At 43.9% G+C, this 16,013-nt stretch overlaps 2 protein-coding genes across 5 annotated transcripts in view; one reads left to right on the top strand and one right to left on the bottom strand.

Annotated features, from left to right (window-relative positions):
* The window catches only part of Dcaf1 (DDB1 and CUL4 associated factor 1), a 70,025-nt gene extending 65,185 nt beyond the window's left edge, over positions 1-4,840 (bottom strand). For 2 of the 4 annotated variants that reach the window (XM_078043264.1, XM_078043262.1), the window contains exon 1: positions 4,675-4,840. The gene's annotated coding sequence lies outside the window, so the exon portion shown is untranslated. Of the gene's footprint in view, positions 1-830; positions 926-4,674 lie in introns of all 4 variants that reach the window. The other 2 variants (XM_078043263.1, XM_005326969.5) reach the window with 2 other exon arrangements.
* The window catches only part of Rad54l2 (RAD54 like 2), a 144,673-nt gene continuing 132,881 nt past the window's right edge, over positions 4,222-16,013 (top strand). Inside the window, exon 1 of the mRNA XM_078043265.1 lies at positions 4,222-4,375. The gene's annotated coding sequence lies outside the window, so the exon portion shown is untranslated. The remainder of the gene's footprint in view (positions 4,376-16,013) is intronic.

Raw genomic sequence — 16,013 nt, forward strand, 5'->3', positions numbered from 1 at the left:
GAATTACCTTATAACCCACAATTTCACTACTATACACCCAAAAGAATTCAAAACAAATTGTGTGGCAAATGTTCACTGCAGCTTTATTCAAAATAACTAAAGAATGGAAACAACCCAAACGTCCATCATCAGATAAATGAATAAACAAACCGTGGCATATCCATACAATGAATATTTCTTCTGTCACAGAAATGAAATACTGATACATGTTATAGATGTGGATGAACATTGAAAATAACATGTTAAGTGAAAAAAGCATACAAATGGTCACATTTATCATTATGATTGTATTTATGTGAAACATCAAGAATGGGTATAAATCAGCTGGGTGCAGAAAATAACATGTTAAGTGAAAAAAGCATACAAATGGTCACATTTATCATTATGATTGTATTTATGTGAAACATCAAGAATGGGTATAAATCAGCTGGGTCCTGTAATTCCACCAGGAGACTGAGGCAGGAGGATTGTGAGTTCAAAGCCAGCCTCAGCAAAAGTGAAAACCTGTCTCTAAACAGAATACAAAATACGGCTGGAGATGTGGCTCAGTGCTCGAGTGCCCCTCAGTTCAATCCCCGACACCAAAAAAAAAAAAAAAGAATAGGAGTAAATCAACATACTACAGAAAGCTAACTAGTGACTGTCAGAGATAAGAGGAAAAGGAAAAGGGGAATAATAGCTAAATGGGTAAGAATTTTCCTTTTCAAGTGATAAAAACTGGCTTGAAACTAGAAAGAGGTAAAGACTGCACTACACCATCAACATACAAAATGCCACCTAATTGTACATTTTAAAATGAATAGTGGTAAACCACGTGTGGTGATGCATACCTGTAATCCCAGCAAATGGGAGGCTGAGGCAGAAGATCCCAAATTCAAGGCCACCTTCGATAATGTAGCAAGGCCTTAAGCAACTTAGAGAGACCCTGTCTCAAAATAAGAAATAAAAAGGGCTGGGGATGTGGCTCATGGGTAAAGTACCCCGAGGTTCAATTCCAAGTACCAAATAACATATAAAGTTAAAATAAAATGGTTAGTGGTTAATTTCATCATGCAAATTTCCATACATATATATGTTTATTTATTCATTTTTCCATACTGGGGGATTGAACTCAAGGATGGTTTACTGCTACATTACATCCTCAACCCTTTTTACTAAGGCATCCAGGCTGGTCTCAAACTTGCAATCCTCCTGCCTCAACCTCACAAATCACTGGGATTACAGGCATGCACCATCTGGCTTCCAATTTATTTTCAAATGTTTACAAAAAATACATTAACTCTACACATATACAGAATATAACAGATAACCAGTTTATTTTATTATTCTTTCAAAATTTCTATTTTAAAAAGCTTGAATATCTTCCTAATAAAAAGGTAGAGGCAAGCAATGTGGCAGGCCTGTAATCCTAGCTCCCGGGTAAGTGGAGGCAGGAGGATGGCAAGTTTGAGGCCAGTCTAGTCTATATAGGGATATCCTGTCACAAAAATAATAAAAACAAATTAAAAGTAAAAGTTGGAGGAGCTAGAGGTATATCCCAGTGAGAGTACACATGAACACAAAACCCTGGGTTCCAACACAAAAGGGGAATTAGAAAAAATTGAGAACCATTTATTTTCCTAATTTAGAGCAACTATCAAAATAATTGCCAAGTAAGAAAGCAAAGTGTTTTTGTTTTGTGTATAACATACTACCTACTGTGAATTAAAAAGTGTATCCCCCTGGGAGGGAGGGGAAGAGATGGGGTTGGGAGTAGGAAAGATGGTGGAATGAGATGAACATCTTAACCCTAAATACATGTATGAAGACAAAAAAAAAAAAGTGTATTCCCCTAGAACAAAACATCCCTGGAAGAACACACAGGAAATGAATAATATTATATTAAGGCAGGTAACTGACTAAGATAAAGATAGAGGACAGACTTTTCATTATACTTTTTTTTAACCTCACATCTTTTGTGTGTGTGTGTGTGTGTGTGTGTGTGTGTGTGTGTGTGTGTACGTACTGGGGATTAAACCCAGAGGCACTTTACCACTGAGCTCCATCCCCAGCCCTTTTTATTTTTTTAAATAAAAAGGGTCTCACTGAGTTGCTGAGAGCCTCAATAAACTGTAAAGGCTGGCCTTGAATTTGAGATCCTCCTGTCTCTGACTCCCAAGTGGTTGGAATTACAGGCATATGCCACCAAACCTGACTCTCACCTTTATATTTTAAAACCTTTCCTAACTTTCTAATTAAACTATAGAATGTCTTCTTTTCTAATATACTATTCAGAATAAACTATCCCAAAGTCTAAAATAAAGTCCATTTTAAAAACTTATTCTGGGACTGGGGCTGTGGCTCAGTGATAGAGCACTTGCCCAGCATGTGTGAGGCACTGGGTTCAATCCTCAGCATCACATAGAAATAAAGGTATTGAGTTCATCTACAATTAAAAATGTATTTAAAAAAAAAACTGATTGTGGGGCTAGGGCTTTAGCTCAATTGGCAGAATGCTTGCCTAGCACGTGTGAGGCACTGGGATCAATTCTTAGTATCACATAAAAAATAAATGAAATTAAGGCACTCTGTCCATCAATAAATACAAAAAAAAATTTTTTAAATGATTCTGAGGCTAGGGATATAGTTCAGTGATAAGAGTGCCGGCCCAACATGCATGAAACCCTGGGTTTGATCCCCAGGGCTGCAAGATGGGGAGGTCTGATCCTGAATCCAAGAAAAAAAACCTTTAGGAAGGTTACAATCCTGAAACAAATATCTATAAGCACCCTTCCTTGTTAAAACTGCTGTAACCCAGTGGTAGAGCATGTGCATAGCATGACAGAAGTCATGAGTTCAAAATCCAGTATTTATTTTGGGGGGGGGGTGGACCAGGGGTTTAATCCAGGGGCACTTAACCACTGAGCCACATCCCCAGCCCTTTCTTATATTTTATTTTGAGACAGGATCTCGATAAGTTGCTCAGAGACATTGCTGAGGCTGGCTTTGAACCTGCAATCCTCCTACTTCAGCCTCCCAAACCAATGAAATTACAGGTGTGCACCACTGGGCATGGTTCCAGTACCTTCAAAAAAAAAAAAAAAAGCAAAAGCTGGATGTGCATGTCTGTGATACAAGCCACTCCAAAGGCTGACGCAGGAGGATCATAATTTGGAGGCCAGCCTCAGCAAATTAAGGGAACCCTGTCTCAAAATAAAAATTAAAAAGGGCTAGGAATGTAACTCAATGTTAGAGCACCCCGGTTCAATTTCCCGTGCGGGGGGGGGGGGGGGGGCGCATGTAATACTAGAGTTTCACATAAAAAGTTAATAATCCCTGTGACATAAGAGATCATGTGCAACTTCATCTTATTGTACATGACCATCTCCATTACAAAAACAATACAACTGGTAGTAAACCAATTCAAATCACTTCAATTTAATACATGGTTCATTCTCCTCTATTAAATTTAATAACTGCACGCCAGTAGAACAGTAAAACACTGTGCTCAGCAAACTAAGCAAAAGATGCTGAATACGAAAAGATTTCCCTACGTTCCCCAAATTCTGTTACCTTAATATCCAAAAATACACCACCACTCGAAAATGGGTAAGGAATACCCGCCATGATTTAAAACCCAAATCCTTCAGAAAAACACTAAATCAATTCCTAAAGTCTAAATAAACAAGCTTACATAAACCTTAAAGGTAAACTCCAATAAACCGGAAAAAAAAATTCAGGATGACGCTAACCAATGAACCTCACACTCTAAATATTAACAAAGCGTTCCCAACAAGAAGATGCTAGTGTAAACTAATAATTAAAACATGTAGACAAATTAAAAGGCTTCACTGAAAAGTCACCAGGTAGTAGGGAAAAAACGAGAGCAACAGGACGTAATTGTTACTTTTTGTAACTCAAAAAGTACAACAAACATTTCAAAAACTACTTCTTCAACTATACCACTGCAGTAAGAGGAAGCGAGACAGAAACCGTCTCGGAAGAGAAGTTCTCGGACATCACAACTGAAAACAACTACAACCCCTGGAAACAGAATCCCAAGGGAGCTTGGCGGGCAATCCGAGGTTTGCCTCCTAGGCGCCGGACCCGCAAACCTATCCCTACACTCCCGCCTCCGTCACTGGTGGGAGGAGTCACTGAGGAGCTCCACCCCCGCGCCGTGTCCAAGAGTTGGGCGGGTGCAGGGGGAGGTGGCACGAGGCCGAGGGAGGGGAGAGCCCGCCCAGGTGACTGGAGCTGGAGGCGGAGACACAGTCCGGGAAGGGGGCCGCCGTACGGCAAAGAAGATGGAACCCCCCAGACCGTACGGAACGGAGACGCAAGAATTGGCAGAAAAGAGGTGACAAGGGAAATGAAAGGCGCCCCCCGCCTCCAGGTAGGGGCGGGCACACCCCAGCCCCCGACTCCGGGCGGAAGAGTTACTCTCGGGAAGCTTCTTAAGGGACTAGAGAAAGAACTGGAGGCCCCGCCCCCAGGCCAGGAATCCGGAGAAAAAGTCCTGTCAGGCCCCAGGCCCGGCCACTCCAGCGGCGCGGCCCGCCCCCTCCCCGCCGGCGGCGGCCCAAGCAGGTGCCGCCCCTCCCCCAGTCCGGCGCCCACTCTCCCGCTCCACCGGCTGCGTGCCGTTTCCTTGTGCCCCTCCCAAAGAGCCATCTCCCTCCTTTCCCCACTCACCTTCCTAGGCGGCTCCGCCGCTTTCCCCCTGACCCCGCCAGCGGACACAGTTCACACACACTGCCTCAGGTCCCGCACTCACTCACCCTCACTCACACACACAGCGCGACCACGGCTCCAGAGCGGCCCACATATTATGCGTCATTCGCGTGGCTACGTGCCCCGCGCGCGAGTGCGCGCGCGCCGAGTTGGCGCGAGGATAGCGAGCAGAGGGCGGGAGTAGAACGCCTGAAAGAGCGGAGGGGGGGGGGTGGAAAAAAAAAGAAAATCGAAGCGCCCCGAGGACGCCTGGGAAATGAAGTTTCGCGTCTAGGGACGCCAGTGCCGATTGGCGCATAAGCTCTTCGTCCCGCGCATTGGCTGCCGGGACATGTAGTTTTCTATATTGAAGCCAAACTGCCCTGTACTCATTGGCTGCTTGGGAAGACGGAAGCGAAAAGGGACTCGATTCTTCTACAACCGGACTGTACTGCTTGATACTTTTTCAGTGTTTTATTTTGCGCTATGTGTCAGCGAAGAGGTTCTGTGTTATTCTCCTATTTCCCATATCATTCCTCGAATATACCAGGAACAAAGAAAATATTTCCCATGAGCATATCAGAAAGTACAGCACTCATACAGAAGTCTCTGGTTTTTTGTCTTTCTGTTCGACATATCCTGTAGGAATCAACTAATATTTATTGCCAGTTACTATATGTGAAGAAGAGAAATGAAAAATCAAAAGCCCATATATGGCTGAGTGTGCTGGTATGCACCTAACAGTCGCTCTAGAAGCTAAAGCAGGAGAATCCCAAGTTCCTGTCCAGCCTCAGACCCTGTCTCAAAATAAGAAAAAAAGGGCGTGGGAGGGCTGGGGAAGTGGCTCAGTGGTAGAGCCCCCGGGCTCAATCCCCAGTATGGCGAGGCAGGGAGAAAGAAAAGAGCTTGTAGCTCAGGGTTAGAACACCCCTAGGGTTCAATTCTCAAAACCAAAAAAGAAAAATAGATGAAGGCAGGCAGGACTGACCTCAAAGGTCATCTAATTCAATTTCTTCATTTAACAGTTGGGAAAAGTAAGGCTCAGACAGTAAATGTCTTAACTAATGCAGCCAATGAGCAGCAGAGTCAGAACTGCGTCTTGACTTTGATTCAGAGATCCTTTGTGGGAGCATGAGAGATAAACATTAAGTCCACAATTGTCCAGAATCTCAGTAAGATCCCACAATTCATCTTAGAGTCTGAGCAAGTTTCTGTGCATTCCCATGGTCTGCTGCCATACTCAGATTCCATAGTTAGTAATAAACCTGGATATTGGGTCTCTTGATTCCATTCCCAGATCTCATTTTCCTCTTTCCAGAGAGATCTTCTTTCCTCATTTGAATGTTTAACTTGGAGCAGCTGCTCAAGGCCCAGATTCTAGAATGTGTGCTAGACATGTCACCTTTCTGCAACCCCTTCTGCCACAACACACAGCTCTCCTTCTGGGCTTCTTGAACTTTGCCTATAACAGCAATGGCCACTACCATTTACTTTGACTTTACAGCAAGCTTGCCTCTAAGCCAAGTATTTTAGCCACACTCTTTCACTACCACCCCATAGGGTAGGTATGGTTAACAGGTTTTTACAGATGAAAAATCTGAATCCAGACAGTTGAATCAGTGTCCAGAGGCTGGGCTCAACCTGCTTATGCCTTTTCTCCAATACTCTAGACAAATTTCCTACCATGCCTCCTTGGGCCATGAACCCAATGATGCATAGAAATGCAGTTCTCAAACTTAGATGTCCTCCTCTGTCTGTGGTCTAGCCATCCCATGGTGACTGCCTGAAGTTCTCAAAGAGCCTCTGTAGGATCCCAAAGTGCAACTCACCAGAGCTCCTGGCACTGCTTCAGCTTGTCACCAGATGGCACTGCTCTCCTATAGAAACCCAGCCTGGGGTCCTGGGTTGGTGAAGAGAGCCAGGGGCATCAAGGAGGGAATTTGAAGAAGTCAGGACCTAGGAGACTGGGAAAGTAAAAGTAGGAGACATACAGGGCCTGTCTAGCAGCAGCTCCCTCAAGAATCTCATACTTTAATTATTGCAGCCCTCTATCCCTGTCAGCCCCCGCCCAAACACACAGCTGCACACTTGCAGGCATCCCCAGAACCATATCCTGAGAAGGGAAAGGGGCAGTACCCAGGCTTTCCTAGGTGCACACACATTCCAAGAGTGCTCAATGGCACATTTCAAAGAGTAAGTATTACTCACACATGCCAGATTAACAGACATGTACACTTGTGTGTTAGGTACCAGTCCTTACAGCAAATACTTTCAAACCTATGCATATATAAACACAAAGCTACAGATAATCCAGGTCCACACCAAGCTTGGTTCTGGCACATTCAGTTCTAAATCATCAGAATGAGATTTCTTGGCCTCTTTGACATAATATCTCTGGACTCTGTCCTGCCTTGCTCCCTTCTGTCCCTCCCTCCTTATGGTATATGCCTGATAAAGAAACTCCCATCTGAAAAGGGGAGGAGTCATGCTCATAGGGCTCCCTAGCAGCAGAAAAAGGGTAATCAGGGCCCAGACCTAGCCCCAGGACCAGGGCTACAATCTTAGATATGCTCTACTTGTCCCTATCCCAAGCTGTCCATTCCCTGGGCTGGAAAATCCATAATACCAGGTCCTCTGGACTTCAAGCTACACCTCCCTTCTCACTCTCTTCCCCTCCCCACCTTTCTATAACCGATTCTTTCCTGGTGCCTCTTTCTAGGCTCACCTGACCCTAGTGCCACCCCAACAACTCCATGCTTTCTTGTACATTTCCCAAGAATTGGGAGGTGAGGCCATTGTCCCACAATCACTTGTGCTCTTCTGTTAACTGGACAAGATACTGCAAGTGTCCAGATGTGTTATTGGAACCACTAAGAATAGAATCAGGGTTACCAGGTTTAGAGTCTTCAGCCTAGACAGAAAGTCTGAACCATTCACCAGGTACCCTCCCCTGCCTGGGGGGCCTCATCAGTTCTCCAGAAAAATTAGTAGAGGTAACACTATCCCCTTCTCCAAGAGATATGGAAAGTGACAACTCCTATCAATTACATCCATGTTTACCACACTCAGATTACAGAGAAAGCAGATAAGGCTCCAAAAAGACAACAGTGTAAGCAGGACACAGTAGTGCTCTCCTGTAATCCCAAAGGCTCAGGAGGATCGCAAGTTCAAGGCTAGCCTTAGCTACTTATCGAGGCCCTAAGCAACTCAGTGAGACCCTGTCTCAAAATAAAAATCAAAAGGCCTGAGGATGTTGGTCGTGGTAAAACACCCCTGGGTTCAATCTCATATACCAACAAAGAAAAAAGGAAAAAGAAAAGACAACAGTTTAAGCCCCCACCTCATCCAGTTGATGCAGCAGCTATAGTCTCCAGAAGTCAGCCTCCACCTCCTGCTCTCATAAAGGGGCCAGAGATTCAAGTGAGAAATGAGGCAGTGGCCTCAATTTCTCATCTCTACCCAGTTTCCATGAACCAGGTTCCCAGCCAGAGAGAGAAGCCATGTAATATTTAGTACACTTAAATTATTGTTTATCTGAAATTAAATTTTATCTGAATCTGTATTTTATCTGTCAACCCTACCTCAGAGCCACTGCTCAGCCACAGACCCCAAGGACTCCCCTCCTGTGGCCCCCAGGGCCTCACTTTAATCATCTGCAAAATGGTAAGAAGCAAATCAGAACAGTTGCTCCCCAATGAGTCTCGTTAAAGATTAGCTAGGTCTAAGCAAAGATCTAAGCAACTCCTTATCTAAAAACATGATCTGAATGATATAAGGCTCAAATTTCCAGCATCTGGCCTTCTCTAACACCCTTGCTGATGGATAGGGATGCAAAAATAGTATCATTTACTCTTTTGGAGTGTGGGGGAATGGATAGCACTGTGGTTGAGTCCAGGTCTGCAGACAGACAGGCCTGGGTTCCGTTACTGGTGTTCCCATTTACCAGCTGAGAACCTTGGTTGTTTTCAGTTCTCTTGAACTTAAATTTCCCTACCTGGAAAATGAGGATAGCATGTTTTTTCCAGCAGTGTTATGAGAATTAAATGTAAAGTGTTTAATGTGTCCCTTACACATAGTAAGTGCTAGGTAAGTGATAGCTATTCTTACCTTTGATTGTTCTTGGTCTCTCACTGTACCTATTGGAATTCTTTAGGACTCCCTCAGCCCTGGATGGATTCTCTTTGTTCCCATTACTGCTGTCTGGAGAAGCTCAAGTTCTCTGCATTTTTAAATTTAATTAAATTAATATGTGGGGGGGTACTAAGGATTGAACCCAGGAGCACTCTACCACTGAACTATACCACTGCCCTCTGCCTTTTTTTTTTTTTTTTTTTTTTGGAAATAGGGTTTTGCTAAGTTGCCAATGCTGATCTGGACTTGTGATCCTCCTGCCTCAGCCTCTGAGTTGCTGTGAGTAAAAGCAAAAGCATGTGTCACCAAGTCCAGCATAGCTCTCTGCATTTAAGTAAGAAAAAAAGCTCCATACCAGAAAAATCCCGGGGCACATTTTCAGAAAGACTGAAAAGTAATGGAACAGCCATTTTTGATCACCTGTCCAACTTCCTGTTCCATTAGAGATCCTAAACTGAAAAGGCCAGAGAGTGGAGGCAGGAGAATCTTCTCTAGGCCTCCTTACTCTTGAAAGGGCTACAGCTAATTAAGGATGAAGGGGTCAAGGACCCCTCTGAATGTGAAATAAAACATGGCACTCCTCCCAAACCAGCCTATCCACCCTGCTCTCCTGCAGGGAGGAAGCCCACATTTGGAATCCTTGCACAGAACTCTTAACTTTCTTGGTTCTCTGGCAGAATAGTGATGTCATAATCAAAGTAGAGGCCAAAGGAAATTTTCAGAGATGGTGTGCCCTGGACCACCCTCACAAGCCCAGCACAAAGCGGGCTTGAAGAGAGTTAAATTCTGCCTTCCAGATTTTCCTTGGGCCTGTCTAATCCCCTAATAAGGCAGGCAATTATCCTCCTAACTCCTGGGGACCTGCTCTTCCCAGAGACCATACTGCAGGTACAGTTGAAAGTTTGGGGACTAGGTGCAGGGAAGTTTAGAAGCAAGCATCCCCAGCTTTTTTGCCTCAGATTCATGAGGAAACAACAGTGGAGAGCAGTCTATACTGGCCATCAAGTTCCCACAAGCCCCTGGATTTTTGGCAATATTTATATATAGCTACAAGACCTTTCTATGGGATTCAGGGATCTCTGGTTGAATGTACTTTGGGAAATAACTGCTGGCGCTGACCCTAATGAAGATTCAATCCCCACTCTATCAGTTCTCTTCATTCAAATGGACCTAGAGAAGAATGACTTTGTCTAATGGTAGGAAGTTGGTCTGAACTTCAGTTTGAAGGACAGGCATACACCACCACCATCACCTGGAATAATTTCTGCCCCTCCAGAAACCTGGCTGCCATGGGCCTGGACCTCTGAGATATATTTGGCAACATAGCCTGGAACTTCCAGCTAGGCCTGGAAGCCAAAGTCATCAAGGAAAGGCATTTCTAGTCATAGAGGGTAACCTGGACACTTACCGCAGGGCAGCTCTTCTTCATTCCCTTAGAGGTGGGGGTGTCTCTATGGAAAGTTACATGATGTTCCTGGGGAGAGCTCCCTCTGCCCACCTCCTGTTTCACCAGGATCAGTCTTGTCACAAGATAGATTTTTGTGAAGTCACAAAGCTGTCTGCCTTCCCACTGGACCAGAGGACAACCAGGGACAAGTGGGCATGACTCACTGGGAGGAAGGACTTCAAAAGCAGCCTTTAGATGGTTGAGTGTGGGGCCTGAAAGGAATCACTAGACCAGCCTTAGATTGAGGTAGATGAGGGGATCTATCATAGAACTGGAGATGAGAACAGTTTCTCAGGCATCAGTCATTGCCAAAAGGTTAGATGTGCTGGGGCATTGTAGTTGTGGTCCTTTGTTGAGATCTCCATGGAGAGGGGAGGACCTTTGATCCAACTGAGTCCATATGGAATTGCCATGGAAAGGGGATTAAGACCCCTGATCTAGGACCAAATCTTCCTCTCAGTGCCATCCATCATCCATTTGAATATTCCATTTCCTGGGAAAATCCATGCTACCAGATCCTGCTACACTGAAAAGCAGCCCTGGCCTGGTGCATTGGAACACTCCTGTAATCCCAAAGACTGACTCAGGAGAACTGAGGCAGGAAGATTGCAAGTTCAAGACTAGCCTCAGAAACTTAGCAAGGCCCTGTCTCAAATTAAAAATAAAACAGTCTGGGAATATGGCTCAATAGTTAAGCACCACTGGGTTCAATCCCTAGTACCAAAAAAAAAAAAAAAAAGAAAGAAAGAAAGAAAGAAAAGCAGCTGTTGAACTGCTCAGAGGAAGAGAGGAAGAATATTAGAAGAAACAGGAATGTCCAATGACAGATCTCTCCAGAGTACAAGACCCCCACCTCCCCAGGAACCAACCCAGAGGAGAAAACAGGAAGAAGGGAAAATCTCTATTCCATAAAATATGGAAAAGCAATCACTGCTTTGGAAGATCATGGTTTGTATGTGGTAGGTGGGGAGAGCAACTTAAATGGAAATCTGATTTTAAAACAAACAGCTGGGTGTGGTAGCACATGCCTATATGCACAGCAACTGGATCAGAAGTTTGAGGCCAACCCCAGAAATTTAGCAAGGCCTTAAGATACTTTGCAAGATCACAACTTGATATAAAAATAAAAAGGGCTGTGGATGTAGTTCAGTGGTAAAACCCTAGGTTCAATTCTTCACGCACACACACACACATGCACAAAAAAAAAAAAAAAAGAATGAAAAGACTGTTGAGCACAGTGGTACATACCTACAGTCCCAGTGACTCAGGAAACTGAGGCAGGAGGATTGCAAGTTTGAGGCCAGCTTCAGCAACCTAACAAGAATCAGCAGTCTCGTTAAAAAATGAAAAAAAGAAAAAGGACTAGAGATGCAATCAGTGGTTAACGTGCACCTGAGTTTAATCCCAAATTCACACACACACACACACACACACACACACACACACACACACACACACACACAGCAAAAAGGAAGAACCAAATAAAAGTTTCAAGTTAGGTTTCCAGCTCCAGCTCCTGTTCTGTGCCTGGTCCTGCACCCTGTGTATCTTGTGCTGACAAGAATGCAGCACATGGCATATATCATTGGCCCTGCTCTAAAGAATCCTCAATCTATGGACTGAGTGGACATGCTTAGTTGTGTCCCTTAAAGAGAAGGTTGCTATTCCAGGAAATGGTGGCAAGGTAGCCTGGAACCCAGGAGTCCTGTATCCCAGTCCTGGGTCCTACACTTTCCTGAAGTTAAAAACAGAGCTGGGATGGGCTAGGGTTGTGGCTTGGTGGTACAGCACTTGACAAGTACACGTGAGGCACTGTGTTTGATCCCCAGCACCACATTAAAAAAAAAAAAAAAAAGGTATTGTGTCCATCTACAGCATTAAAAAAAAAAAAACTAGCTGGGAGCAGTGGAACATTTATATAATCTCAGCTACTCAGGAGCCTGAGGCAGGAGGATCACAAGTTTAAATGAGGCTAGACTGAACAGTTTAGGGTGACCTTGTCTCAAAAAGTAGGGGACTAGGGCTGTAACTCAGTGTAGCATGCATGGGACCCTGGGTGTAAGCCCCTTGCTCCTGTTGCCCCAAAAAGGAACAGGGGTTTTTATTTTACTTTATTTATTGATTGATTGATTTTTTTTTTTCAGCACTGGGGATTCAACCCAGGACCTCATGCATGTTAGGCCAGTGCTCTACCACTGAACTACTTCCTTTTTTTTTTTTGTTTTGAGACAGAGTCTCAGTTACCCAGGCTGGCCTCAAACTTGTGATTCTTCTGCCTCAGCTTTCCAAGTCACTGGGAATACAGGCAGGCACCACTGCACCCAGCTTAATTCTTCATTTTTAATTTGGGGGTAACAATATCTGCATTGAGGGTGGTTGCAAGGTGTTTTTGCAGCAGGAAACATCACCTTACAGGAAGGGCTCCAGAGACTAAGCTGCTAGCCACAGCAGCAGGACTCCTATCCAACCCCCTTGATTTTTACACGAAGATCTCAAAGAATGATTTTTCAGGGCCATACAGCTATGATTGTAGCCCACTTAGGCAGCCTCACATTCCACAGCCTTTCTGAAACTTCCCCACCCCCAAAATTTTGGAGATTGAACCCCAAGTCTATGTCATGCTAGGTAAGCTTTCTACCTCTAAGCTACATCCCCAGCCCTGGCCCTTTTTATTTTGTTTTGAAACAGGGTCTTGCTATATTGCCCAGGTTGGCCTTAAACTTGCAACCTTCCTTTCTCAGCCTACTTAGAAGCTAGGATCACATCTGTGCCTGGCTCCCAGCAGCCTTTCTGTGTTGAGCTTTACTTTGCCTCATCCAAAAAAACTACTGAAAATAGCAACTTAGGAGGCTAAAGCAGGAATTCCAGATCGAAAGTTCAAGATAAGTGTCGCAAACTTGGTGAGACCCTGTCTCAAGATGAAAAAATAAAAAATAAAAAGGCTGCCAGGTGGGGCTGGGGTTGTGGCTCAGTGGCAAGGCTGAGTATGTGTGAGGTGCCGGGTTGTCAATAGACCTTTATTATAAATAAAACAAGTAAAAAAAATTAAGAAAAAAGAAAAGGCTGCCAGGTGTGGTGGCACACTCCTGTAATCCCAACAGTTTGGGAGGCTGAAGCAGGAGGACCACAATTTCGAAGCCAGCCTCAGCCTTGTTTGGGGCTTGGCAAGGCCCTAAGCAATGAGACCCTGTCTCAAAATAAAAAATTAAAAAGGGCTAGGGATGGTTGAAAGCCCCTGGGTTCAGTCCCTGGTACCCCAAAATTAATTAATTTAAAAGGCTGGGGCTCAGAGAGTGCCCCTGGGTTCCATCCCCAGTACCACAATTAATTAATTGAAATAAAAGAAGGCAGTGAGTATTTTAAAAATATTGTTTTTTTCTTTTTTTGTTATTTTTGATTGTTTTATTTTTGGTACTGGGGTTGGAACCCAAGGATGCTTTACTACTGAGCTAAATTCTCAGCCTTTTTATTTTGAGACAAAGTCTCACAAAAACGCTCAGGTTGTCCTTGAACTTCTGAACCTTTTGGCTCAGCCTTCTGAGCTGCTGAGATCACAGGAGTGTGCCACCACACCTAGCTTAAAAATATCTTTCGAAGATTTTATTGGTGCCTGACTGACCCTTGAGGCAGAGGGTGTGTTCAGCTAATCTGGTCACTTGGCTCTGATAGGCTGTTTGTCCCAAGTTCCCTTTGATGTTACAGATACAGGATCATTACCTGAGTGCCAAGAGTGTGGCCATCCTACAGCTAAGGATTACATAAGAAAATGCCACTCTGCCCCTGGGACCAGGACCTGAGGCTAGAAAGTAGGAGGACAGGAAAGAGAGATGCTCAGTTTTTCCTGTAAGCTTTTTTTCCTACTCTTTCAAGTTACTGGGCACATAATATTTTAATAAAAAATAAAATTGTATTGGAAAATAAAACTACACGTCATCATAATATATTTGTCAAAATTCATAGTGCAACACCAAGAGTGAACTCCAATAAAGACTATGGACTTTGGGTGATAGAGCTTTGCCAATGGAGGATCATCAATTATAACAAATGTCAGAGCTAGGGATGTAGCTAGAGCACTTGCCTAGTATCCCCAAGGCCTGGGTTTGATCCCCAATACCATAAAGAAAAGACAATTTTTTAAAGATGGTACAAATGTACCACTTTGGTACAGAATGTTAATAATGAGGAGACCTTGTTTGTGTGAGGGCAGGGGGTATATGGGAACTCTGCATTTCCTGATCAATTTTGTTGTGTACTTAACTTTTTGTGGGGGATACTGGGGATTGAACCCAGGGGCATTTTACAATTGAGCCACATTCTTGGCCTTTTTTTTTTTTTAAAATGTTTTGTTTTGAGATAGGGTTTAAGTTGCTTAGGGCTTTGCTAAATTGTTGAGGCTGACTTCAAACTTGTCAGCCTCAGCCTACCAAGTCACTAGGATTATAGGTGTGTGTCACCTGGCTAATTTTGCTGTGTACTTAAAACTATTATGAAAATTAGTCTATTTAGAGAAAAACCCAAGGAAGGAGGGAAGGAGGGAGGGAGGGAGGGACAAATCTGGAGAAGTTATTACTTGCCTCAAGGGTTTTCTAGAATCACATGAGCTAAGGGGATATAGAACTTAGCCTGACCCAGGTGAGTTGACTTTTTTATTATTTATTTATTTATTTATTTATTTGAAGAAAAAGATTTTTCCATGTTGCCCAAGCCAGCCTTGAATTCCAGAGCTCAAGTGTCACTCCTGCCTTAACTTCCTAGGCTTCTTATTTTTTTTAATTGCTATATCTGTGCCATGGTTCCCCCTTAACCAGCACTCATGAGAAGGAAATGGCAGGAACAGGCCCCTGCTGCTCTTTGTCTGGGTATGCTGAAGCATCAGAGGCTTTATCAGTAATTTACAATTACCAATCCCTGATGGGGTCAGAATTCTGCACTCAGTTCAGACACCAGACAGTCACTAAGTTAGTGCCAGGCCCTAACTTCACCCTTCAAAGTGTTCTTTGGTTAGGGATGTAACTCAGTGGTAGAGCACTTACCTAGCATGTGTGAGGCCCAGGGTTTGATCTCCAGTATCATTAAAAAAAAAAGTATTGTCTCAATAATCCTATAAGATAGGCATCATGATCTAATCAACAAATGTGTGTAAGCTAGGGCTCCAAAAAGTTCAATAACACATCCAAGGCTAACTCAGTTACAAGGACAGTCCTGATAGAGCGCCTCCTCTTTCCCAATAAAAGGGGCATATATAGAGAGAATTCAGCCAGCACCTGGGAAATGCTTGGCCTATTACACTCCCCTACCTACCCTCTCAGTGGCCTGAGAAAGATGCTACCTCAAAGGACAGCATCTGATTCCCAGAGGGGTTAAAACAGCCTGATGCCTCCACTGGGTTGTTGGGACACTGGCCCTGGGGAGAGAAGAGAAAGCATCCTAGCCTCTTTCTTAGGGGCTGGGATTGGGGATGCTGGAGCAGGGGGCCTGATTCCCCACAAATTTCAACAGGTTTTTATTTTATTCCTCTGATCTGCCCCCTGCTCCTCCAACCAGTCATACATTTTTCACTTTTTTAGTTGTAGATGGAAACAATGGCTTTATTTTATTTGTTTGTTTATTATTTATTTATTTATTGGTACTGGGGATTGAACTCAGGGGCACTCAAACACAGAGCCATATCCCCAGCTATATTTTGTATTTTATTTAGAGACAGGGTCTCACTGAGTTGCTAAGCACCTCACCTTTGCTAAGG

This window comes from Ictidomys tridecemlineatus, chromosome 3, assembly GCF_052094955.1.
Source record: "Ictidomys tridecemlineatus isolate mIctTri1 chromosome 3, mIctTri1.hap1, whole genome shotgun sequence".
Taxonomy (NCBI): domain Eukaryota; kingdom Metazoa; phylum Chordata; class Mammalia; order Rodentia; family Sciuridae; genus Ictidomys; species Ictidomys tridecemlineatus.